Raw genomic sequence first — 24,003 nt, 5'->3', positions numbered from 1 at the left:
CCTATGTCCATGTACATAGGCAGATGCCACAGTCCCCACCACTCCTTATCACCCCCCTTCCCCAACAGAGCCATTGTTAGCTCTTTGCCATTTCATATACAGTGTTGCTTTTCCTTATGGGTGAATTCCAGGAGGGACAGCCCTACTGTCAGAACCAGCACACCTCACTCAGTATTGCCTGGTCCTTGTAGGCATTTGTGTTTACAGTCCTTGCCATACTTCCAATCCCTACCAAATCACCCTCGTTAATCCCGGAGGCTTATCACACAATAAGTGCTCAAGAATAACTGTAGCTACCATTTGTTGAGTGCTTATACTGGAGGAGGCTGTGGAATTCATTGCTTTTAGCAGATGAACCAACAGGCTCAGAGAGGTTGAGGGCATGCTCAAGGTCAGACAGCTGGTGAGTTTTGTCACTTGGACTTTTGTGGTGTCACTCACTTTTGCACTGAGTTGCCTCACGTTTTGTGACTTTTCACACCCTTTCCTTTTGACTTTTCAACTTACCTGCTGGTTTCTGAAAGTTTCATAAAAGAGATCATAACTAATGCCAAGCTTTGACACCATGACTGGGCAGAGACTGACAGAGAAAGACAAAAGGCATTTTCATGGAAGGAATAGAAAAGAGACATAGACATGGTATAGAGTTAAGTGTGTGTCTGGGAGGGACATTGTGAACTAAGGTGGTAAAGGAGTAGAAAGAGTACTTGGGGACAGAGCATGAAAGGCCTTAAATGGCAGCCCGAGGCTATGGGACTTCTGAGGACATTGGGGAGCCATGAAAGGTTTTAGAGAAGGAGCAGACATGATCTACATCTGGTTCCATGAAGGTTAGTGCAGCAGCAGGATAGAGGTAGGATGCCAGCTGTGAGAATCCAGAAGAGAGGTGCTGGGGGCTTGAAGGAGGGCCCTTCAACAGAGGTCAGTGAGCAGATTCCAGGGAGACTGCAGAGGACCCATCAGTGAGGTTTTGGTGAGGGGACCTGTGAAGCTGACCATCTGGAGGCATGGCAATGGCATTAACTGGGACTGGGAATGTGGGAGGAGATATGGTTGGGTGAGTGGGTATCCATGGGGAGATATCCTCTGGGCACTCTAGAAATAGGGCAGGGCTGTGGCAGGAGATACAGATGCTGCCTGCCAAGCCAAGTGAGAGCAGTGAGAATGGAGTGCTCTGAGCCAAGAGCCTGGAGATACCTCCTCTCACACCTGTCAGATTTCTTTCTGGTCACTGGCCTCCAAGGCCTCCTCTCTTCCTAAATCCCCAAGCCTGAATATCCTTTGCCCCATCCTAGGGTTGCAGAGCACAGCCCATGGTGAATTTTGACTCCGTGAATGGTGACAATATCCCAGGCATTCCCTGAAAGCAGGTGCTGCTTTTCCAGAGCCCAGGGTCTCACCAGCCCTACCTCCTTATTCACCAAGCAGAGGCCTGGGGAGAGGGAGTCCTCCTGGTCAGGCCCTCCCTGCCCCCCACCCCCATGGGAGCCCATCTTCTATCTTCCTTTGAGCAGTGCATTTGGCTTTTTATAAAGCCAATAAATAAATAAGCAAGCGGGCATGATTAATTGATGGCATGGAGCAGACCAAGGCGCTGGAGTCAGGTGGCCAAGCTTCCTGGTAGAGCTAAGCTTTTCAGCGACCTGGGGCCTGAGCCAAGGAGGGGAAGCCTGCTTTGAGGAGGTGCTTTCAGTGTGTGCCTGGGGTTTTCGCCTTTCTCCTCAGGCAGGGCCTCTTCCTGGTCTCCTCCAGGCCTTAGGCCTGAGAGGCCAGAGGCTTGGGCCCAACAGGTGCCCTTGCCCTACCCAAGTCCTTTCTCAAGGTGTGAGTGCCCTCCACCTAAACTCCCTAGGATTGGTCCAGCCAGCCCTCTCCCCTAAAGCTAGGTCTCTTCAGATGCCAGCTCCACACCTCAATTCACCCAAAATTGTGTGACCCCAACCACAGGTTTCAGTTGTGCAGGGGAGGCTTGGGACATCCTGACCCCTGGGGGGAGAAGGATGGGAGGGGTCCCTCCAAGGGGCAAGCTAACGGTGGGGATGAGGCAGAATAAGGGGCTGTTGCCCTAGAGGTACCTGGAGACAGCACCCACGGAGAGGCTGCAGACCCCTCCCCCTTACGAGGCCGACCCGCACGTGCGCGTGCAGGAGGGCGCGGGCGGGACGGCGCGCTCTGGGTCCCGCGGGGCGCTTTCCGTGCGGAGTTTGGGGAGGGCCGAGGGGGAGCGCGCGGGGGAGGAGGGAGCGGGGAGGGGAGGGAGGGAGGAAGGGAGGGAGGCGGGCAGAGCGCAGTGCAGCGGTGGCAGAGGCGGCGGCGGAGGGAGGGAGGCAGGCGGGCGGTGGCGGGGCCTCGGGGCGAGGCAAGCGCGGGGCAGCCGCGGCAGAGAAGCCGCAGCCGCAGCGGGGCCGGGCCGGGCCGGGCGCGCACCAGAGGCGGCGGCAGCGGCAGCGGCAGCGGCAGCATCTTGCTCGCGGAGCCGGCGCAGGTGAGGCAGGGGCGGCCGGGCCCGGGCTCTGGGCCTCCTCCCCTCTCCTTCGGTCTCTATCTCCCTTCCAGCCTGCTTCCTTTCCAAACGCGCTCGACCCCAGGAACCCCCGGCGGGCCAGAGTCTGAGCTTAAGCCGGAGCGCGTTCTGGGTCCCCTAGCTTCGCGGAGGCAGGCGCCTTGTCAGCAGTGACCTTGAGCGGGCACGGAGCGGCGGGCGGGGCGGGCCGGGGTGGGCGCCTGCGGACCCGGCGCCTGCGGGCGCTGGGAGGGGGCGCACCGCGCGCCTGCCGCGCGCAAACTTTCCGGGCTCAGAACAGCCCTGAAGCTGGGGGCGTCTAGAGCGCTGCAACCTCCCCCCCATTTCCTCCTTCTCAGCTGGCTCTGACTTCAACGCCTGGCGTCCCCCGGTATAGGGGCCCCCCTTTCTCCAGGCCCAGATTCCTGAAGGCTGGGAAAATGACCAGAGCTATGGACGTTGACCCTGGGCTGGGGGCTTCTACCCCCGCCAAAGGCGGTTTCTGTCCTAGCTTCTAAGAGCCAAAGTGCAGGAGGACCCTCCACCAGGTGCTCTCTGCAGCTCTCTTCTCGCATTTTTCTGGCTTCCCTCACCCTTCCCGCAGCCCTTCTCCAAACAGAAGCTGCCGGCCGGCAGTACCCCAGCTGGTGTTACAAGAGCTCTGAAGCCCCACACTCAGTTGGGCTCTCAGATATGCCTCTTAATTTTTTAGCCCAGCTGTAGGGGCTCCTTCCGAAAATGGGTGGAGGAGGTATCCCCCCACCCCAGCCTCCATGGTGGATCAGTATGTTCTTGGATGCCTGGACTCACCCAGGCTTTGATCACCCTGGAGCCTGTGGTCTCAGGAAGAGCAGATATTCTGGAAATGGAGTATATCCTAACCTTCTAGAACATGAGCCTTGGAAAAGGGAAGTGAGGCTCAGAGAGGTTGAGCCAGGCCCAAGGTCACACAGCCAGACCAGGAGGAACAAGAACTGGGCTTTCTTATATTGGGTAGGGGAGGGATGGAGAGGACTCCTGTTCAGTTTCTACCCCTGACTTCCATGCGATTTGAGCTCTGGACACTGTCTTACTGGCTGTGTGACCTCTGGCAAGTCATTTCCCCTACCTGACTCACTTCCCATGTGTAAAATGGGAGTAACTACTTCATAGGGCTGTTCTGATGGCTGAGTTAATGTTCGTGAAGTTCTTTTCATCATGTATGGTGCATGGTCTGTATCCAAATATTTTTGGCTACCAACGTGTGAAATTTCCTTTCCGAGCCTAGAAAGGCAGAAGTAATTCCCGTTCTCTTCTTTCTACTTCTGGCACCTAGATTTAGGTGACTTCTCCCCTGTGGCCATGTCAGCTGCTGGTAGGCAGCACCTGGTGGAACCCTGAGCACCTGTAATTTATTTGCAATGTTTGGTGGAGGCAAGTATCTTCGGCACACTCAAGAGCCCACTGGACGCACTGGTTGTGGTTTCCTGCTGCGTGTATGGGGGACATCAATCCCTAGTTTCTAGCTGGGAAATGGAAACAGGGACCTGATGCAACCCCAGGAAGAGAAACCCCCTCGCCACTGTCTCGAGGGAAGACCATCATCCTGACCTCCTCCATCTGACCCAGTCTTCTTCTTACCTCTGTAAGATGTAATTCCTTCCCCCAGATGTCCTACTGGCAATAGAGGAGAAGGGAGGGAGTGTGTTCGTTCGTTCGTTCATTCATTCATTCATTCATTCATGCACTCACTCACTGAGCCTTGCTTCATGTTTTCTCTGGGTCAAAAGATGCTTAGAAATGCAGAGAAATCAGCCATGTCTAGCAGTTATAAAGCTCCTACCAGGTGCCAGGCACTTGCTAGGCATGGGAGACAGATTAATTTGATACATTTTTATTAAGTACTTAACAAGTACTAAGCACTGCTTATGTGGCAGAGACACACGGGTAACTAAAGTAGACCTAGTCCTAACTGTCAAAGGTGGCCGTATAAATTGTCATCCAACCTGAAACACTTTTGAGAAAGGGAGAGGGCATTATTAATAATAACTCCAGGACCACAGGCATAAATCAGGACTTTCCAGCCAAACCAGGATGTGGAGCCATTCTGTGATCTCATATTTATATGCCAGTGTTCAGGGAGAACTGTTAATATTTTTTGAGCTTGCTTTTTGTAGGCTCTGTGCTAAGCACTTTTGGGTTATCCTCTGATCGAAACCTCACACTGCTGTGAAGCTGGTGTTCCCATCTGCCTGCTGCTGGTTGGCATTGGAGCGGGGACCTCCTCTGTTGCTTGGCTGCTGGGCTGCCCGGCCTCTTCAGAGATGGCCCAGACGCAGGACCCAAAGGCAACCCCTGTCCCCCCTGAAAGAGGTGTATAGATGACTGTGAGTCAGGAACACAAAGGCTCTAATAGACTTGCCGCGGGGGCAGACGGACACACAGATTCTGCCTGGAAATGTCAGAGGCAGCTTCCCAGAGGAGAGGACCTTTGAGCTGAACCATGAAACATGAGTTAGGATTTTGGCAGACTGTGCAGGTTGGGGGGAGGGCAGTTCAGGCCCAGATTGGTAATGCTTGGAGATGTGGGGTGTGTGCGCTGTTGGGGGATGCCACCCCAAAATAGGTCTGGATCCAGTTATGATAAGACAGTAGTTAAGTCTGAAACATGGCAGCAGCCAGTGAAGATTAAGTCAAGGAGTGTTGTAGTGTGGCCCGGGATGAGCTCTGCCTCTTTGAAGGTTGCTCTGAAGATGTGACCATCCTAGAGGAAGGGAGCAGAGAGAATTTGCTGGACTGGATTTCCCTTTGATAAGAACTGTCTATAACCCGATCTATGCTATAGATTGCCTGCAAGGTCAGGGAAATCATTTTGTTATATAGGATCACTGCAGAAGAAATTTACCAGCATCTGTAGCATCAGAAAGTTCTCTGCAAGCAAAATAATTGTCAGCAAGAAAAATATCAACCTACTTAAAAGAGACAGTTTTTAGTAGCATCTCTTGCAAAATGGGAATATGCTTATCACAGGTTATAAGTGAAATCTTTTCTATTTGCCACATCAAATCCAAAAGGCTTCAACTTCTTCCACTCTTCCTTCCTCTCCATGTCACCTCTGTCACTATATAAATCGGAGGGCAATAAAACAGCTTTTCTTTAGTAATGTCTTATTTCTCAGACTTTCGTTAATTTATAATGGCCTCCTTTCTTCCCTTCACAATGAAGCGGAATTATTAAAACTTTATGGTATCTAAAAATTTGATCTGTTAGTAGAGAACAAAAAAAGTGGGGAGTCAATATTGGGGCTTTGGGATTGGAAAATCAGGCTAGAGAGATTTGAGAAGCAAAAGGGAACTTGAAGGTTGGAAAGGCGGAAGACACGGGGCCAGCTTCATGGGCACCTGACTTAGGCAGTCACAGAGTCCTGTGTTGAAAAGGGCCCCCACACTGGATTTAATGCTCTGTGGTCACCATATTAAAATTCTTAATACTTTTGGAACAGAAGACCCCACATTTTTATTTTGCCCTGAGTCCCACAAACTATGTAGCCAATCCTGAGAGGGAGAGAGATATGGGAGTAGGAAGGCATAGGGGAAAGAATATGGATAGGGAGAGGGAAAAGAAAATAACATTTTGAAAGCTTCCTGCCATTTGCCTGATGCTGTGTGAGAGAGACCGTTTTCCCATATTTAATCTTTAAATTTCATTACACTCCTATGAGATAGATGATACTGTCCTTATTTTTAAATATAGGTTTATTAGGATGTAGGTATGGTGAGGCCAATAGATTGGAAGCAATGGCCATTGAAAAGAGAGCTTGTTACAGCTCCCAAGAGGAAGGGCCTTACCACACCACAAAGGAAGCACCAGGTTCTGTGAGCAGGCAGAGGGAGTCAGGAAGAAAAAATGGACAGGAGACTTTACTGTGATTTCCATAGGAAGGAACAGGCAAGCCAGGGTAAACAGATTTAGGGTTGGCTCTGGGGCCCCGGAGTGCTGGAGCTCCATAAAGAGGGTGGTGCGAGGAGTATGGGAGGCTGCCCATGCTTTCCCTGCCCCTTCCTGGTTGTCCTCACCCCAGCAGGTCATAGAACTTTAAAGCAAGGATACCCCTTGAGAAGTAACTGGGCCAACTCCTTGGTTTATAGAAAAAGTGAAAAGGTAAGTCCAGAGAAGGAAAGCAACTTTTTCAAGGCCACACAGCATTTTAAAGCAGCTGAACTCGACCTAGAATTCATGTCTCCTGCTATTCAAACCACTACTTAGTTATTGTTTTTGGGTTTTTTTTGCTTTTTTTTTTTTTTTTCCTCTAGCGCAGAGTTCTATATAAGCCAGACCCACCAGAGTGTGAACGTGTTGAAGTCTGAGTTCCTGTCTCTTTTAATGTCCTATTCCCAGTATGTCTGGAACACAGGAGATGCTCAACACATGATTGTATCAGTTTCCTAGAATTGCCAAAACAAAATACCACAAACTAGTATGCTTAAAACAAACAGATTTATAGTCTCTCAGGTCTGGAGGCTGGTAGTCTAAAATCAAGGTATCGTCAGGGCCAGTAAAACCTGTGGAGAAGAATCCTTCCTTGCCTCTTCCCAGCTTCTGATGGAATCAGACAATCATTACTGTTCTTCAGCTTGTAACTATATCACTCCAATTTCTGCCTCTCTCTTTACACAGCCGTCTTTCCTCTGTCTGTCTCTATTTCCAAATCTTTCTCCCCTCATAAGGATACTTGACTAGGAATAGGCCCCATCCTCATTGAGTATGACCCCATCTAAAGTTGATTACATCTACAAAGACCTTATTTCTAAATAAGGTCTCATTCACAGGTACCAGGGGTTAGGACTCCACCATGTCTCTTGGGAGGACACAATTCAATGCACAATGACAATGAACCAAGTATAGAGTTAATATTTAGGATTTCGGGTGAGAATGCACTCTCCTTTCCCCCTAAAGTTCAGACTAGTACTGAGGAATCAAAAAGAGGAAAGCAACAGCTGTCCAGTCCACATTTAGAGAGAAAATAGTCCAAGTGTACACAAGAGCATCTAACATTTGAGCCAACCTGCTGAGCTTAGAGTCCTGGTGCTGTCACTTCTTGATCACATCTGTGTGATCCTGGATGAGTGGCTTCAACAACCTCTGTTTCCTCATATACAGAACAGGATACTAAGAGCACCTACTATTGGGAATTTGTGATGAATGACAAGAATTAAGACCAGTCAAGTTCCTGGAACAGTGCCTAGCACACAGTAGGTACTTTCTTGTTGGCAGTGATCGCTGCTCTCGTCATCATCATATCATTTAGAGAGCACTTTTCACCTATCTCTCTATCTTTCCATCTTCACAGGAAACCTATAATATGGCTTGATAAATATCAGCTTCCTTTCCCCATAAGGTGGTTACTCATTGATGAAGCCACATCACAAACCCAGCCCCCGTGTTTCTAGTTCCCAGCTGCCCTCACTGGATGACATCTGCTGGGTAGCAGGAAGCCTGTTGGTGTGGAGATGTTCTTAATGGATCTTTCCTGGTTTCATGGGGCCAGGATGTTGGAGAGCAGTGATGTGTTATGCCCTGGGAGGGAGGCAGTGCTCAAAGGCCTCTACCCCAGCGTCTGTTGCCCAAATGTCACTGTACTTTCTGATTACATAGTGGATGGTTAATAAATGTGTGTTGGATGAATGGATTTCTTATACAACCCAAATAGTCACCACCCCCTGACAGCAACAACAAAAGCCTAAGATGAGGGCATCTTGCCCAGCAGTGATTACAGTCGACTAAAACTCACAGGTGGGCCGTCATTATGTAAGAAACTTGAAAAATATGCTTCTGATGCTGTTTGAAGAAATGAATTGTTGAGATGAACATTCAGTAGTCATAACATAGTGCAGGGTTGGGGGGGTGGGTCATGAGATGCTGGGGTGTAGAGAGGGTCCAACATGTAGGTGGGATATAAGAGGCACATTGTGCAATAAACTGACATTGGATAGATACCACATTGAATGAATCTCCCAAACGTTGCCATCAGGAGTAGATAAGAACATGAGGCCTGGAAAGTTCTCAGCAAATCCGTACAAAGGGCAACCAGCTGAATTCTGAAATAACTGAATGTTTTTATTGGCACTGATTCACAGTTGACTATTTGTTCAGTAATGTAATGGTGGTTAAGAGTACCTAGGAACAAATTCTGGATGAACCTCTTTCCACCTGTGTGACTTTGGGCAAGTCACTCAACTTCTCTGTGCCTCAGTTCCATTAGCAGTGAAAGAGAGAAAATAAAAGTAGTGCATTGGATTGGTTTAAGAGTTGGGATTTGTAGAGTGTTTAGCAAAAAGCCTGGATCATAAAATATCCCCCTCCCTTGCCTTCTTCATCCTCCCCCTCTTTCTCTGCCCCCTCGTCTTTTTAATATAGCAATTTCATTAGTCATTAGTGATAAATATTTCCAGCTCTGTACTCTCTAGGTACATAGTAAATTTCCTTGCCTATTTTGATATCAGTTATGGCTGTGTGTCATAGAATTTTGGAATTCTTTGGCCAATGAATTTTGAGAAAAAGTGACATTTCTGGGTGGAAGCTCTAATAAGCAGCACACTGTTGGCCACTTTCCTGTGTTTCTCCCTTGGCAATTGAAACAGCATGGAGATGTGGCCTCCCTTAATCCGATTTCTGAATGAGAATGATATAGAGTCCCAAACCAACCCATAATGTGCATATAGCATCAGTGAGAAGACCATGCTTTTAGCACTGGCATTTTGGGCTTATTTGTTACTGCAACATAACCTGGCGCATCCTGACTGATACAGGTGGGGAACAAGTTGAAATAATCACTATTTATTTGGAGGTATTTTTGAGTCCTTTAATTCCTTCAAGTGTGATGCCAAATTTTTAGTATATGAAGGTGTTATGAATACAAAACTTGTGAGAACCATGCCCTCGGAGGTGAGGGCTAGTCTCCTTAACATGGCATATATGGACCTTTCCAATTTCACCCTGGCCTTATCTGACGCCACATGGGCCCCCATGCTCATCTGGACAAGTTCATGGCATGCTTGCACAGGTGCTTGCCTATCTCTAGGTCTTTATTCATGCTCTGCCTAGAAATGGGACATCCCCCAGGAAATCATGTCATTTAATAAATGGCTGGGGTGGAGTGTGACAAGTGCATGGGGGAAGAGGGAAGCATCAGGCTTGTTCTGTGAGGCACAGAAGGCAGCATTAGGACTAAGAGTGAGATTCTTTTTCAAAGAGAGAGAAGTCTCTAGTTATATGAGCTGGGCCTGGCATAATAGTGAACTCACCACACCAGCCAATGTCCAAGCAGAGGTGCCATGGAGTGGGTTCCCAATTAGCAGAACTAGCATAAATACTCCAGTCCTGTCACACATGACTTTAGGTGAGATTGCCCAAAGAAGGTAGATCTTAGCTTCAATTCTATTTTTTTTCTTTTTTGCTTTCAAAATAAAAATAGATTTTACTGATGGATTATAGACATGTTACATAATGATTATAGAAAATGCGAGTGATATTGAAAAGCATAAAGAAAGTAAAACATAGGGGTGCCTGGTGGCTCATTCTGTTAGTGTCTACTTTCAGTTCAGGTCATGATCCTAGGGTCCCGAGATCGACCCCACATTGGGGGATTCTCCCTCTCCCTCTGCCTCTCCCCCTGCTTATGCTCACTTGCACTCTCTCTCTCTCTTTCAAATAAATCCATAAAATCTTAAAAAAAAAAAAAGGGAAGTAAAACATAAGTAAAATTCCATTAAAAAGAGCTAATCTCTGCTAATATTTTGCCAAATGTCTTTGCTATGAATGATATGTAAACAGTGTTGTTTTTTTTATACCTATCTCATTCAATAATAGAATATGGACATCTTAAATATCAATAAATTTATCTCTGCTTCATCTTTTATAAGTGGCCCTGTCATAATTTATTTACTAGATCCCTTCCTGATTGGCACTCGGGTTGTGTCCAGAATTTTGCTATTATAGGCAACATCATGATAAACGTTCTGGTGTGTGGACCCCTGGGCACGCAGCCAGGCATCTCCTAAGGATGAATTCCTGAATGGAGTCACTGAATTAGGTGAAACTGTCCAGAATGAAAGAAGAGAAGAGAACTGTGGTACATTCAGATAGAGAAATCATTTCTAACTTAAGGGCAGCCTACAAAAGGTTGAAGGGAGAGATGAAAGCGGGATTACAGCACTGCTGGAAATTTGGAGGGAGGCCAGCTTTAGATACGGCCATCCCTCAGGCAAATACTGAGCACTTTTGAGCACAGTCCCACTCAAGCCTCCCCAACACCTTGTGAGGAAGGTCTCTGCCCCATTTTACAGAGGAGCAAAGTGAGGCCTGGAGAGGATGTGGCAAAAGGAGCTTTGTCTTCATTTATAGTGTGTGGGCTCCAGACCTTTCCTTTGCACACATCCTTTCAGAATTTGCAGGTGCCAACTCCTCCGACCTGGCCAACTCTTTCTCCCTTTTGAAAAGGAAGACTGGTCAAATGTGACTTCTTTGTGAAACTTTTCCTCAGGGTGCCCCACCCACCCCACCCCAGAGCATGAACTATTGTGTGTTAACTGCTGAACCAGGGAGTTGGCTTTTGGTTTCAATGACTTGGATTCGTGACTCCACTCGCAAACAGTAAGACCCTTTCTTATCTCACCTAATCTAAAGCTCTGCAGGTGGGTAATTCCAGGGCTCATCCATACCACAGTAGCCCACAGTCTGTCTTTTTCCCCTACCGCAGTCCTCAGCCAGGAGGAGCTCCCTTAGTGGGAGCATTCCCTGCTGGTGTCACAGAGCCTGGGAGATGAAAGACAGGAGGCATCTCTGCACTTCTTTATCCGGTAGGAATTCTTTCCCAGGAAGTCCCCTGCCGACGTCCTCTTATGTCTCTTTGGCTAGAATTGGGTCACATAGCCAAGCCTAAACCAGTCATAGCCAAGAGCATGGGACCAAAAGCTTAAAAGGGCCAGGACTTAGCTCTGAAGCTGTCAATTGAGGGCATAGTCAGAGCTCTGCCAGGCAGAGGAGGGAATGGCCCCTTGGGAGGCAGCCCTCAGAGTCTGCCCAACTGTGCCCTCACTATCCTGGCTCCCCACTAGGCTGGAAGCTGTGAGAGGACAGGGGGTTGGGGTTATCCCTTCCGGTGCCCTTTGCAAGCTAGCACAGGGCTTGGAACATGGTAGATATTGAGGAAGATATTGGTGGAATGAATGAATGCCAGTGCTCTGGGTTTGGTATTTTGGACAACAGCTTTGCCCTCAAAGATATTGTAGTGCAGTTGTGGAGAAGACACTTGAACCTAAAAAACGATGTGGAATTAGGGCCTGGACTCTGGCACAGACTGAATATGCCATGGGAGATAAATGCCTCCATAGGTGCCCAGAGAAGTAGGATGAGGACCGTTAGGAACCAGATACTATGAAAGGTAGAAGTGGGTAGTGGAGAAAAACACTTGTGTACTCAGAGAATGGATGGGAGTATGATGGATTTGAGGCAGGGAAAGCATTGACTAGGCCTGAAGGGGACTCATTCTTGAGGACCTACTATGTGCAGGTCATCCTACTTGGATTTTTTGTCTTAGCTTTCCCGTGCCTCCATGAGGTGGTCCATTCTCTCCTGCATTTTGTAGACAGGGAAGCTAAGGCTCAGAGGTTGCGTGAGGTTGCTTGCCCAACGGTAGAGCCAGGAGGTAGTGGAGTTGGTCTAAGAAAGCAAACCCATTGTGAAAAACTGGCTCCCTTCTGCAAAGGGGCCATGATGGCCAAAGGAGGCCCACTGAGGACCAGCAGGCAGTGGAGTGAACAGGATCGGGAGCCTAAAAACTGACAGGAGGGCCTAGAAAATGTGTGGTGCAGTGAAAATGCAGGTGAACATCCCAATAGAAGAGGTGTATATAACAGGATTCAGGGCAGGCTTGAGGAGCCGTAGCCTTTGGCATTAAACCTGACTTCAGATCCTTGATCTTCCAGTTAATAACTATGACCTTGGGCAGGACACCTCACTTCTCTATACCTCAGTTTCTCCATCTATAAAATGTTGATAATTAAATGTATGTCCAGTGCCTGGCATACAATAAGAATTTAATACGTGTATTTTTCATTATCAGTATTGTTGCTGTTGTTTAGAAGTTGGTGGGTAACGTTATAACCAGAGCTAGAGGTGACTTCCTCAGTGTAGGGGCCCTGGGTTCTACTTCTGCTTGGTCACTGCCTCCACGCTTGACCTTGACTTCAGCCCTCCCATCATCCTGGCTCTCCAGGGTTCATCTGTAAACTAAGAAGGTTGAGCCAGTTGATTCTAGCATCTTCCCTCATTCTAAATTCTGCACATGTGTGAAGTAGAAGGGGGAGGCTGCGATGACAAATGGGATCAGAAAGGAGTGAGGGGGCGTCTGGGACTGACTCTGTGCTGGGGAAGCAAAGGAAGGGAAGGTCCGAGGATAGAAGGAAGAGCAAGGAGGAGCCAGAGGCCAGGCAGACAGCAAGGACTAGGCAGGTGTGCAAACCCTGGGCTGGGCAATTTGGAGGTGGGCACATGGATGAATGACTAAAACCAAATGAAGCAGGAGTGCACTGGGAAGAGCTGCAGCTGACACCTGCCCTCCTTGTGGGAGAATCAGAGGGAGAGGAATCAATCACGGCTCTTCCTGATGCTTAATACCTGGGGGCTGGGCTTTGAAGAGTGTGTGTTCAAAGACTAAAATTGAATTGCTCCGAAGTTTGCAGGAACACTGCAATTATGCCTGAGAACATGTCTATGAAATCCCCTTGAAATCTATTTTTAGGCACAAGGTTTTATAACCAGAGTCAGAAATCGAGTGGAAGTGTGTGGGAGGCTGACCCTGGACAGTTTCCATGTTTGAGAGGAGGGGATATTTTTAACTGCAACCCCCCTGTCTCTGAGGGTGAGGCTGGGGAGGGGGCATCTTTGCCACTTTGGGTTTCTCACCCACTGCCACATTAAGATGGGAGCTGTCTTTGACAGAAGTTGTTAAAGTTGCTTACTCGGAGTGGGTGGCTGAGGGCCGCGGATTGAGCGGGGGAACTTGTCTGGGACTTCTGTATATTGGAACAGAGATATCTGAGACTTCATTTGCCAGAGACTCCTTCAAATCCATCTTGCACAGTTGTCACCGAGCCCGGGCAGCTTTGTCTGGCTGGAGACTTTCTTCTTGCACTTCTGTATCAGTTAGCTGTTACTACCTAACAAACTGCCCAAAACTTGGTGCCTTAGAGCAGTAAATTCATACTCTTGCCGGAAAATCCACAGGACATCTGGATAGTTCTTCAGGTCCTGGCTGGGTTTCCTCCCATATCTGTGGTCTGCCGTTGGTTATATAGGGGACTTTGTTGATCCTGGTGGGCTCTTTCGCGTGTGGTGGTCGGCAGACTCTGGGCTGGCCTAGGGATAGCTCATCTCTCCTCCACACAGTGTCTTGTCCTCTAGGAGCTCTCCTGGGTTTGTTCACATGGCAATGTCAGAGAGCAGAAGCACACCAGGATTCTTGAGATCTTAGTCTGGGATTGGTGTAGTGTCACTTCCAGCACATTCTCTTGGCTGAGGCAAGTCACAAGGTTGCCCCAAATTCAAGGAGTGAGGAAATATGTTGGCACTTCTTGATGGCAAAGGCACCCTGGAAAGGGTTTTCACTTAGACTTTTAACTGGGGCCCACAATGCCTTCAGTTTACACCACCATCAGCACCAGTGTTGGCCTCTAGGGCTGTCACAGTGAGTAACCCTCCCTCCCAAAGTCTACCTGGCCCCCAGGAACCCCTTACTGTGCAAAGAGTTTTCCACAAGAGTCCTATCTGTGGAATCAGAAAAATGGATGCCCCCCAAACAAAGAGAGGTCAGTTTTCACTCATGAGATGCAGGAAAACGTTTGACGTTCTGAAGTATTAGCAAGAAAAAGGGGGAAATAGATGCCATAGTCATTGCTGAGCAGTTTCCATGCCCTGGACCATCAAGGGCATAATTCTGCAGTATCTGTTAGAATTAAAAATGCAGGGGCACCTGGGTGGCTCAGTGGGTTAAAGCCTCTGCCTTCGGCTCAGGTCATGATCCCAGGGTCCTGGGATCGAGCCCCGCATCGAGCTCTCTGCTCCGCAGGGAGCCTGCTTCCTCCTCTCTGCCTGCCTCTCTGCCTACTTGTGGTCTCTGTCTGTCAAATAAATAAATAAAATTAAAAAAAAAAAGAATTAAAAATGCATGTGAGAGTTACATACACAGTGGTATGTAACCAGCTCATGGATTACGACTCAGCAGTGAAAAGGAATGAACTGTCAATACACTCAGCCAGATGAATGAGCCTGAAGGAGTGGAAAAGGCCAGTCCCCCAAGCATACATAGTGCACGAGACCATTAGTGAAATGACATAGAGATGGAGCAGGGGTTAGTCGTTGTCAGGGGTTGGGGGTAAGGAGAGGGGCTCGTAGCCGTAAAGAGGGGAAGAAGGGGGTCTTGTGATGGGACAGTGAGTATCTTGGTGTTGGTGGTGTTTACATAGGGATACATGTCATAAAATGGCATAGAGCTACACGAGGGTGTTTGGACAAGGGTGTGTGTAACCGGTATGATCTGAATAAGCTCTGTGGAGGGTACCAATGCCCATTTCTTGGTTTTGATATTGTACTTGATTTATGCAGGATGCTGACTTTGGGGGAGGCTGGGGGAAGGGACCCTGGGACTTCCTTGCACATTTCCTTGCAACCTCCTGTGAATCTATAATCATTTCCAAACAAAAAGTTAAAAATAAATACCTAGACTCCCTGGCCTTGCAAATGAACACTATTGCTCGTGTCTGTCATAGAGACATTGTCACCTGCCCCAGGAATCTTATGCAGATGGTCACTGACACTATTTGATACCAAAGCATTGGAAACAACCTGGTAACAACCCAAATGTATTCTTTTACCTAATAATCATTCATTGAGTGCCTACTGTGTGCCAAGCACTATGCCAGGCTCTAGGGACAAAACCATGAACAAAAGAGTCCAAGTCCTTGCTCATATGGGGTTCACGTTCTAGCGATTGTCCCAAAACAGGGGGCTGGTTAAATAAACCACAGAGTAGCTACACCAAGGAATTCCATTGCAACAGAAACAGAAACAGAGGAGGTAGACCCATATCTCTGTGTACTAATAAGGTTCTGTCCCCAGAGCATATCACCTGGGGAAAAGAGCAAGAAGCAGATTCAGGTGTTTATGTAAAAAGAGAATGAAGAACCACGATCAAATAAATGAAGGACCAACCTTCACTGTACACTTTGCTGACTTTTAAGCCAGCCCAGCTCCCTAGAATATTGGGTCCCCGAGGGCAGGGAGTTGTGGCTATTTTGTTCCTTGCAGTGCCCCCACCCTAGAGCAGACCTGGCCCTTGGGAGGCACTTAGATATCTGGAAGGAAAGAGTGAATTGTACCCATTTGTTGGTTGCCCAATGGCAGCACAGATTACTCAAAAGCCCAGTGATGGCTTTACTCCCCAAGAGAGCTGTTGACTGAATGTTGACTGAATATCCTTGACCTTGAGGATACCACATATTTTTCTTTCAACTTTGTCATCACCAGTGCTCATGTGGGGTTCTCAGGGTCCAACCCTGAGAAGCCACAATCATCAAGGCTTAGGTCTTACCTGTTCACACTGGTATTGGTTGTGTAGTGATTTCACTGTTTTGTGGTTCATGAGGCAGCATGTCAGAAACACCTGTCTGCCTTGTCTCATTTAATCCTCCTATCAGTCCTGTTTGGAGAAAAATAGATGTTCATAACAATTTCTGTCTGATCTCAGGCCCCAGCCCTGCGTGTCAATGTTTGGGCACCCAGTGATAGATGGCTGGGAGCAGATCAATCTGTTGTGGGACAGAGAGAAATTCCCTGGAACCTGCGGAGTGCCACAGGGGGCTAGTATGTGTTTTCTTGTCTCTCTGCTCCCCACTTGGTCCCTTAGGGAATCTACCGTGTGTCCTGGGATCCATGGGGAAGGCATCTCCCTCTCAGATGCAGAGCTCCTGCAGCCCTCTGTGTGTCTTCATCTCGGCAACCCCTGAGTGTGGCTTAGAACAGAACACAGAACAGACCCTTGGGGACTATTGGCTGAGTTGATATGAGCTGAGATTTTTTTTAAGGCAAGTGCTGAATTTCCAATCACAGGGAACCACTTGTACAACACTTAGCTTTTAAAGTAAGAGAAAATACGAGTTCATCTTTAACCCACAGGAGAGTTTCTGTGGTAGGATGGCTTAACCAGCAAGGAAACCAAGACTCAAAACAGTTTACTCATTCACTCACTCATTCGTTCATTCACTAAATATGTCTTGAGGGCCTGGTGTGAGCCTGTGATTGGTCCTGGCCATGTGGCTTTGACCCATCACCATCCTCAGAGTAAAGAAGCAGGCACACAGTTCATTTAGTGTTCCCTAGAAACCTGCATCCTTAGGGTCCACAGCACATAAGTCTCTGTGAAGCCTTGCTATCCCCATCAGAGGACCACAAACCATCCTTCCAAATGCTGGCTAAGATGATGTAGCATGAAGATACTCTTGGGGTCATGGAGGGAGTCATTCCAGATTCTGGGATTCCCCCTGGACTGTGGGCAACCAGAAGCTATGATCATGACCTCGACATGTCCCCTCATCCATTTCCTGCTAGGTCCTTGCAAACATTTATTACCCTGCTGCAGAAAAAGGCTGCAAGGCCAGATGACTTGTCTGTAGCCAGTGAGCCTTGGCGCCCACAAAGCAGAAATTAATGAATGACTGCTGGAGAGAGAGGCAAGGAATAGGACAGCAGCTATTTTAGGCTCCCTCCGCCAAAGCAGATCCTAATGCCTGCATCTGTCTGTTAACTCTGTCCGCTCTTGGAGCACAAATCAAAATCACGCTGGCTTGGTTTTTGTTAGCTTGCCAACTCCAAGCTCCTCAAGTTTGTATGTCTTGTAAAAATCTGCAGATTTTGAATTAATAAAAAAAAAAAACTGTGAAAACTGATTCTTACTCTCTCTCTTTCTGACTTTAATAGGATTCATCAAAACCTTTGTGGAACCAACCAATATAATACACTCAGGTCAGAATGCCAGAGCTCAAGTCTTGCCTTCTCCACTTTTTCTCACTTGACTTCTCTGGACTTCCGTTTTCTCAACTGTGACATGAAGATGAGGAAGTAGCGCTGTTGGAGATTAAGGGAGACACTGCATGGAAAAGTTCCCAACACCTGTAACCCCATCATTGATGGCAGACCCCATATATATATATGGAAAACGATTACCCTCCCAGTCTTCATAGGAAGACTGTGATCTTGGGGTATCAAGGTTTGGGTGTGAGCTGCTGTGTGACCCTGGGGAATTTAACATTTCTGGGCTCATGTACTTGAGGCATAGAAGGATGGAAAATCTCCATCATTCTGAGTCCAGGTTTGGGATAGAGGAATGGAAATATAATATTAATTGATTTTCAGATGTATGCTGAGTATCTCCTAAGTGCAGTCACTTGGAAACTGTGGGAACCTGCTGGTGACTTCCGGTGCTGGCCTTTGGTGCTGGGCCCATGCATCATGGAAGGGGACCTATATTTAGTGGGTTTCTCTGAAAAGCAGCAGTTCATTTTCATGGATAAACCTGAGCACTTCCCCTCTTGCTGTTTGACTGTATCAGGCCCCAGGTAGACAGGTGTGGAGGACCAGAAAAAATAACTGTGAGCTGGATGCTAATCACACAGGCTGTCAGGGTGAAGCCCCAGGGCCCTATAGTGCTATCTTGACGGTGGAACTAGAGAACCATACAACTGGAAGCAGTGAAGGGGCCCAGGCCCTCTCCTGGCCACATGAAGTTGCTGGTTTGGTCCTCCCACAGCTGCTCAGGAATATGGGGCATGGAAACCTACGAGGAGAGAGAGGAGAGAGTGGCTTAATGGTTGGTGCCCTCGGATCCCACCTTATGGTATCAGAGCCTGGAATGCTTTCCTTCAAGGCATGATCTATTGTGTGGTTATTCATGAACAGTCCTATAATAAGAGATATCTCTATTCCCATTTGACAGATGAGACCCTAAGTCTCCAAGAAGCTAAGGAGCCTTCTGCAAATTTAGTTTACTGCAAATAGCTTGACCAGAACTTACCCCCAAGGTTTGTGCTGATTCCATTCTTGTTTTAAAAAAAAATTCCCATTTTGACTTGAAAGCATCTGGTTAGGAAGAATCAAAGACCCTGAGTCAGCCTTCAGGAAGTAGAAAATTCCATAAAGATCCAGAAAATTCCATAAGTATCCAGAGGACCTACTGTATGTCAGATGCTGTACTAGGTATTTGGGATTCACCAGTGAATAAAGAGTTACTTAATACGTGATTATGGATTGAATTTTAAAAACTTGATCCAAATCTTTTCTAAAATGGGTTTGGACATATTTTAATTCATATGCAGGTGAGAATTATCAGACCATGACCTTTCCCATAATGAAGTGAAAGACTTTCTTCCAGAAGTCGATTTTGCTGCCTTTCTCTTTCTCTCTGTACAGTGCTGTTACTATATGCAGGGGAAACCTGGGCCCCACCAAGGCCACATCTCTATCTCTGGAGTTGTTCTAAGAAAAGTTGTACACGTCTGCCTCACACAGTGTAATCATCAAAAGGGAGGGAATGTAAAGTCACCTAACAGATTGAGTGAGTGACTAGAGTGAGTGACAAACTTCAGAAGACTTTGTTTCCTGTAAAATTGAAGGAGTAGTAAGTTTGAGATTAAGAGATGATGATACATTTCCATGTCTGTTTATCTGTCTCTAGCATCATCCATTTATACATCCATCCATTTCAACTTACTTCCTTCTTTCCTTCCTTCCTTCCATCCATCCACCCACCCATCCATCCATCCATTCATTTCTCCATCCATCCCTCCCTCCCTCTTTTAGTTTATACTGGTGCAAGTGAGGGCTTAGCAAATGTCAGCTGTTAAGAGGATGATGGCACAATGTTCCACAGTAACAGTGCCTCACTGTGTGGATTGGATGTTGTACCTCCTATTGATCTTAAAGGAACCTCTTAAAGCAGGAGTGTATCCTCTTTTTGGTCAATCTTGGATGGTGAACAAAGTCATAGCTATGACTTAGCTCCCTCCCAGTCCCTCTTCCGCTTTGCCCTTTGAAAATGAAGACTCATATTCTTTTGACATGAACACCATTGTTGCAGTTTGTCCCCAGAGCCTTGTTTCTGTTCTGTAACATGAGGACAGAATCTTCTGTATGCTGTGGGGTAGAGGGTGGCAGGAATGGATTGGTGTGTATGGGTGTATTGGCCTCCCTCCATTCAGTTTTGATCTCTGCTCATCTCTGGGACTGGCCTTCTGCTCTGTCTAGAATGCTCTTCCTTCTTTTTGCCCCACCCTCACTGAGCACCTACTCTGTAGAGCATCTGGGTCCTGCCCATACAAAGCCCACCACAGGGTGGATGATGTGCAGTAAATACCTTAAAAGCAAGGCAGAGTGTGACAAATAAGGCAGGGCACTAATATCCGCCAGGCTCCCTCCATGTGCCGAGTACATCATCTTAGTGGTTTCCCAGCAACTGCATGAGAATGCTGGTCTGCAGCAGGGTTCTCTGATCTGAGGCAAGCAGGGAGCTGGTGGGGAGTTTTCTATAAAACTAAGGAGAAAGGAGGCCTTTTGTCCTGAGATTATACTTTCCTACTTTTTCTGTGCTAAAATGGCCTTTCTTCTATGATGCTGAGGCCAGAAGGACATTTTTAGTGTTTTGCATTTGGCAGCACTAGATTGAGTCATCTAATGGTTTTCTTCTTTGTTGGATTGGTCGGTTTTGTTTCACATTTTAATTTTACTGGCCCAGGGCATCTTTCAGTCTGGGAAATCTTATTTATCACTGAGTTATCTTATTGTGGAAAGGGTTTATCTTATTTAATGTTACTAAGAATTCTGTGAGATAGACATTACTGTTGGCATTGCACAAATGAGAAAATTGAAGTGCAGTGAGGTGGCTTCCCCTGAGTTCATAATGGCAAAGGCCATTCTCAGTCCTAGTCCTGACTCTTGCCAAAGCCTACCCTTTCCTCCCACCCCAGCCCAGGAGCTACTGCAAGGGAAGCTCAAGGGTGATGGATTTAGTAGAATATATTGAGATGTGCACTAGATAACTCAAGGCTTTGTTTCTTACCTAGATCTGCAGGAAGGCCCAAGTAACCCCTTTAGCTGGATAATGCTAACCAATGGTAGATGGTCTTGCACCTTCAAACCTGATATTCATACACAGCCCAAGTGGATCCCTCATGGATCTGCCCTCCTTCCCAGCCCCTCATACAAGGTAATGACAGCATGAGTGTGACCCAAGCGGTTTCCACATCAGAGCAGTGAAAGGAAAGACTTTCATGATCCCTTCCCTTTGCCTTTTTCAACTGAAGACCACCCTGACACTTTCTGGGGTGCATCCCCTATTCTCATTACTGCATTTCCATCCTCAGTCAAGTTAAGGTTTCCATCTTGACCATCCAGTGCCCAGGGTAAATTAATGGACTTCATATTTGTGAGTAAGCACTTTGCAGATTTTGCAGCATGACTTTGCTGGTTTGGCTGCTTCTGCTGGCCGGCCATAGGTGACCTGGAAAGTGATAAATCATGCTGGAAGTCTGTTTGCCTTAACTCTGTCCCCCCTCTGAGAGTGAATTTCCTTTCTCTGGTGGCTCTGTTGGAGGACTTGGGTCATTTAGCATTTAGCATCAGGGACAAATCTATAGCCGAAGTGGACTCAGACTAATTTCTGAACAAAATGTTTTTCCTTCTGATCTTGAACAGTAGGAATTTGAGGCAAAGGACACACAGGAAGGTGTTGAAAAGTAAGACATGCCCATTATTCTTGATTTGTGCTCTCAAGACAACATGCTATGGATGGCGGGTTCACTAGAGGCACGTGCCACATCTGGGGATTGGGGTGTCCTTCCCAGACCCAGAGTCAGCCACTGGGGCCCTCTCTGTGGCTGGAGATCCACAGAGACTGGCTGACAAGACTGGCTGACATCTTGCAGCAGGGAACAGCTCTCATTTTTTTCTAGAACGTCACATATCTTGTCTTTTACATATTCTTGATAACCCTATGAGGTGGGCCAAGGTGCTCTGGCCTTCCTCACAACTGGAGAAACAGAGGCTGGAAAAGTAAATAGGAAAAACACCTGATACCTTCCTCACAGGGTTTGTGGCGAGAATTTAATGAATATATGACAGGAATAATGATAATGAGTATATGTGTGTGTGTGTGTGTATGCACGTGCATGTGCACGCGTGTGAATATACAAATCATAACAAGTGCCTGGAACATAGGATGTAGTCAGTAAATATTAGCAGCTGACCATTATTAATATCTCTAAAGCCACTTAACTAATAACCAGCAGATGTCTTGAGTCCCAGTGACCCTTTTAATTTTCATCATTTTATCACCCAACTCTTTGTTTTTTTCACTAAGACTGAAAAGTCTTATAAGAGCAAATTTCCTCTAAAGTAGTTCCCAGAAGCTCTAAAACTGGAGAGAAGTGTTGACCTGAAATGCCACTGGCACAGCATCTTCTATTTCATTCGTTTTGGAACAGAGGCATTAAGAGCACTCTTCAGCCCACCAACATAATACAAGTCAGAAATACTTGAGAACTTGGTATGCACCACATAATGTGCTAAGTATTTTACAATTTGTCCTACTTGATCCTCAACAGCAACACTTTGAGGAAGGTATTTGTATTGTTCCCATTTTATATGTGAGGAGACTGGGGTACAGAGAGGTTAATAATCAACCCAAGGCCCCCCTAAGAGGCAGAATGGATTCTCCAAATGCACGCTCTTCCTTTCTTAGGGCATATGTGTATTAGGGAGGCTTCCGTGTAGAAGCGGCTTCTCTCTACCACCACTTAGGGCCATGCATAAGAGAGTCAGCCTCAGCCCTAGGTTCTCAGTGCCCCCTGTGCTTTCAGAAGACAGGGCTCCAGCCCTCAAAGCTGTGCCTCTCCACCACTTCAGCCTCCTGTTTGGGCCACATTCTCTGCACCTGGGAAACGAATGTGGTAGGTGGCATGGGCACCACATACCACTTCCACCCAGTGTTCCAGAGCTAGATGCTGAATTGCACCTAACTTCCTTTGTTCTTAGTTTTATCTTTCCGAGGACAGAGAAACTACTGTTTAAGAGGTGGTCTCAGTTTTCTTATCTGTGAAATAGGGTTGTTGTGGAGGTTTACTGAGAATGTGGTAAGCACAGGACCGTCATGAGTGCTTAGTTAATAATTGCTCCCTTTAAAATACAGAAGTGGGGACCCCTGGGTGGCTCAGTGGGTTAAAGCCTCTGCCTTCAGCTCAGGTCATGATCCCAGGTCCTGGGATTGAGCCCCGCATCGGGCTCTCGGCTCAGCAGGGAGCCTGCTTCCTCCTCTCTCTCTGCCTCCCTCTCTGCCTACTTGTGATCTCTGTCTGTCAAATAAATAAATAAAATCTTTAAAAAAATAAAATACAGAAGTGGTTCTATTCCGCTGAGACACTCATCACAGAGGCTCGTGGAGGTTCCAGGACACAGTGCCTATTCTCTCCTTGCCTAACATTACTGTGAGAAAACCAGTTAGAGAGTTTGACTGGTCTCTTGGTGCTTTTCTGTGGAGAACAGTATGTGCCAGACTGGCTTTTATCACAGAGGCATCGACCTCTCACTCTGTTTACACAGATTTAAGTTCCCATCCTACATGGTTCAAATGGGGACAATCATGAGGTTCCAGGTCAGTGGGAATCAAAAGGGAGGAGAGGAAGATGAGGGACAGAGGAAGGCGGAAAAGACAGATTTAGCATTGTATACTTTAGCCATGAGAGGAGAATGAGTCGCTTGTTAAAATAAAGTTACTTCTGCTCAAAACGGATGTTTGAAGGTTGTCCTTTAGTGTGTTTGGGTGAAAAATCCAGATGTCATATAAAAAGTAATTTGGGGCACCTGGGTGGCTCAGTCAGTTAAGCATCTGCCTACAGCTCAGGTCATGATCCTGGGGTCCTGGGATGGAGTCCTGAGCTCCCTGCTCAGTGAGGAGTCTGCTTCTCCCTCTCCCTCTGCCCTTCCTTCACGACTCTCTCTTAAATAAATAAAATCTTGAAAAAATTTAATTTTAGAAATGGGAAGTCTTTGTACTGGGGCTTAGAAAACAAATTAGTGAAGAATAAGAATTCTAGTTGCCAAAGATTTTTTTTTTAAGATTTTATTTATTTATTTGACAGAGATCACAAGTAGACAGAGAGGCAGGCAGAGAGAGAGGAGTAAGCAGGCTCCCTGCTGAGCAGAGAGCCCGATGCGGGGCTCAATCCCAGGACCCAGGATCATGACCTGAGCCGAAGGCAGAGGCTTTAACCCACTGAGCCACCCAGGGGCCCCAAGTTGCCAAAGATTTGTCCATCATATCCTTTCACACAGAGGTCCCTGCTGCTCTCGTGTGTGTATGCATTCCTGTACCTATTTGTTCACGCGCACGTCCACCATTAGACTGCAGGGCACCTTTG

The 24,003-nt window shown here is 47.2% G+C and overlaps 1 protein-coding gene across 2 annotated transcripts in view; it reads left to right on the top strand.

Annotated features, from left to right (window-relative positions):
* Positions 1-2,324: 2,324 nt before the first annotated feature.
* The window catches only part of ATP2B2 (ATPase plasma membrane Ca2+ transporting 2), a 366,154-nt gene continuing 344,475 nt past the window's right edge, over positions 2,325-24,003 (top strand). For both annotated transcript variants that reach the window (XM_032327044.1, XM_032327037.1), the window contains exon 1: positions 2,325-2,485. The gene's annotated coding sequence lies outside the window, so the exon portion shown is untranslated. The remainder of the gene's footprint in view (positions 2,486-24,003) is intronic.

Source organism: Mustela erminea, chromosome 1 (genome assembly GCF_009829155.1).
Source record: "Mustela erminea isolate mMusErm1 chromosome 1, mMusErm1.Pri, whole genome shotgun sequence".
Taxonomy (NCBI): domain Eukaryota; kingdom Metazoa; phylum Chordata; class Mammalia; order Carnivora; family Mustelidae; genus Mustela; species Mustela erminea.
This window is presented reverse-complemented; position numbering and strand designations above follow the sequence as displayed.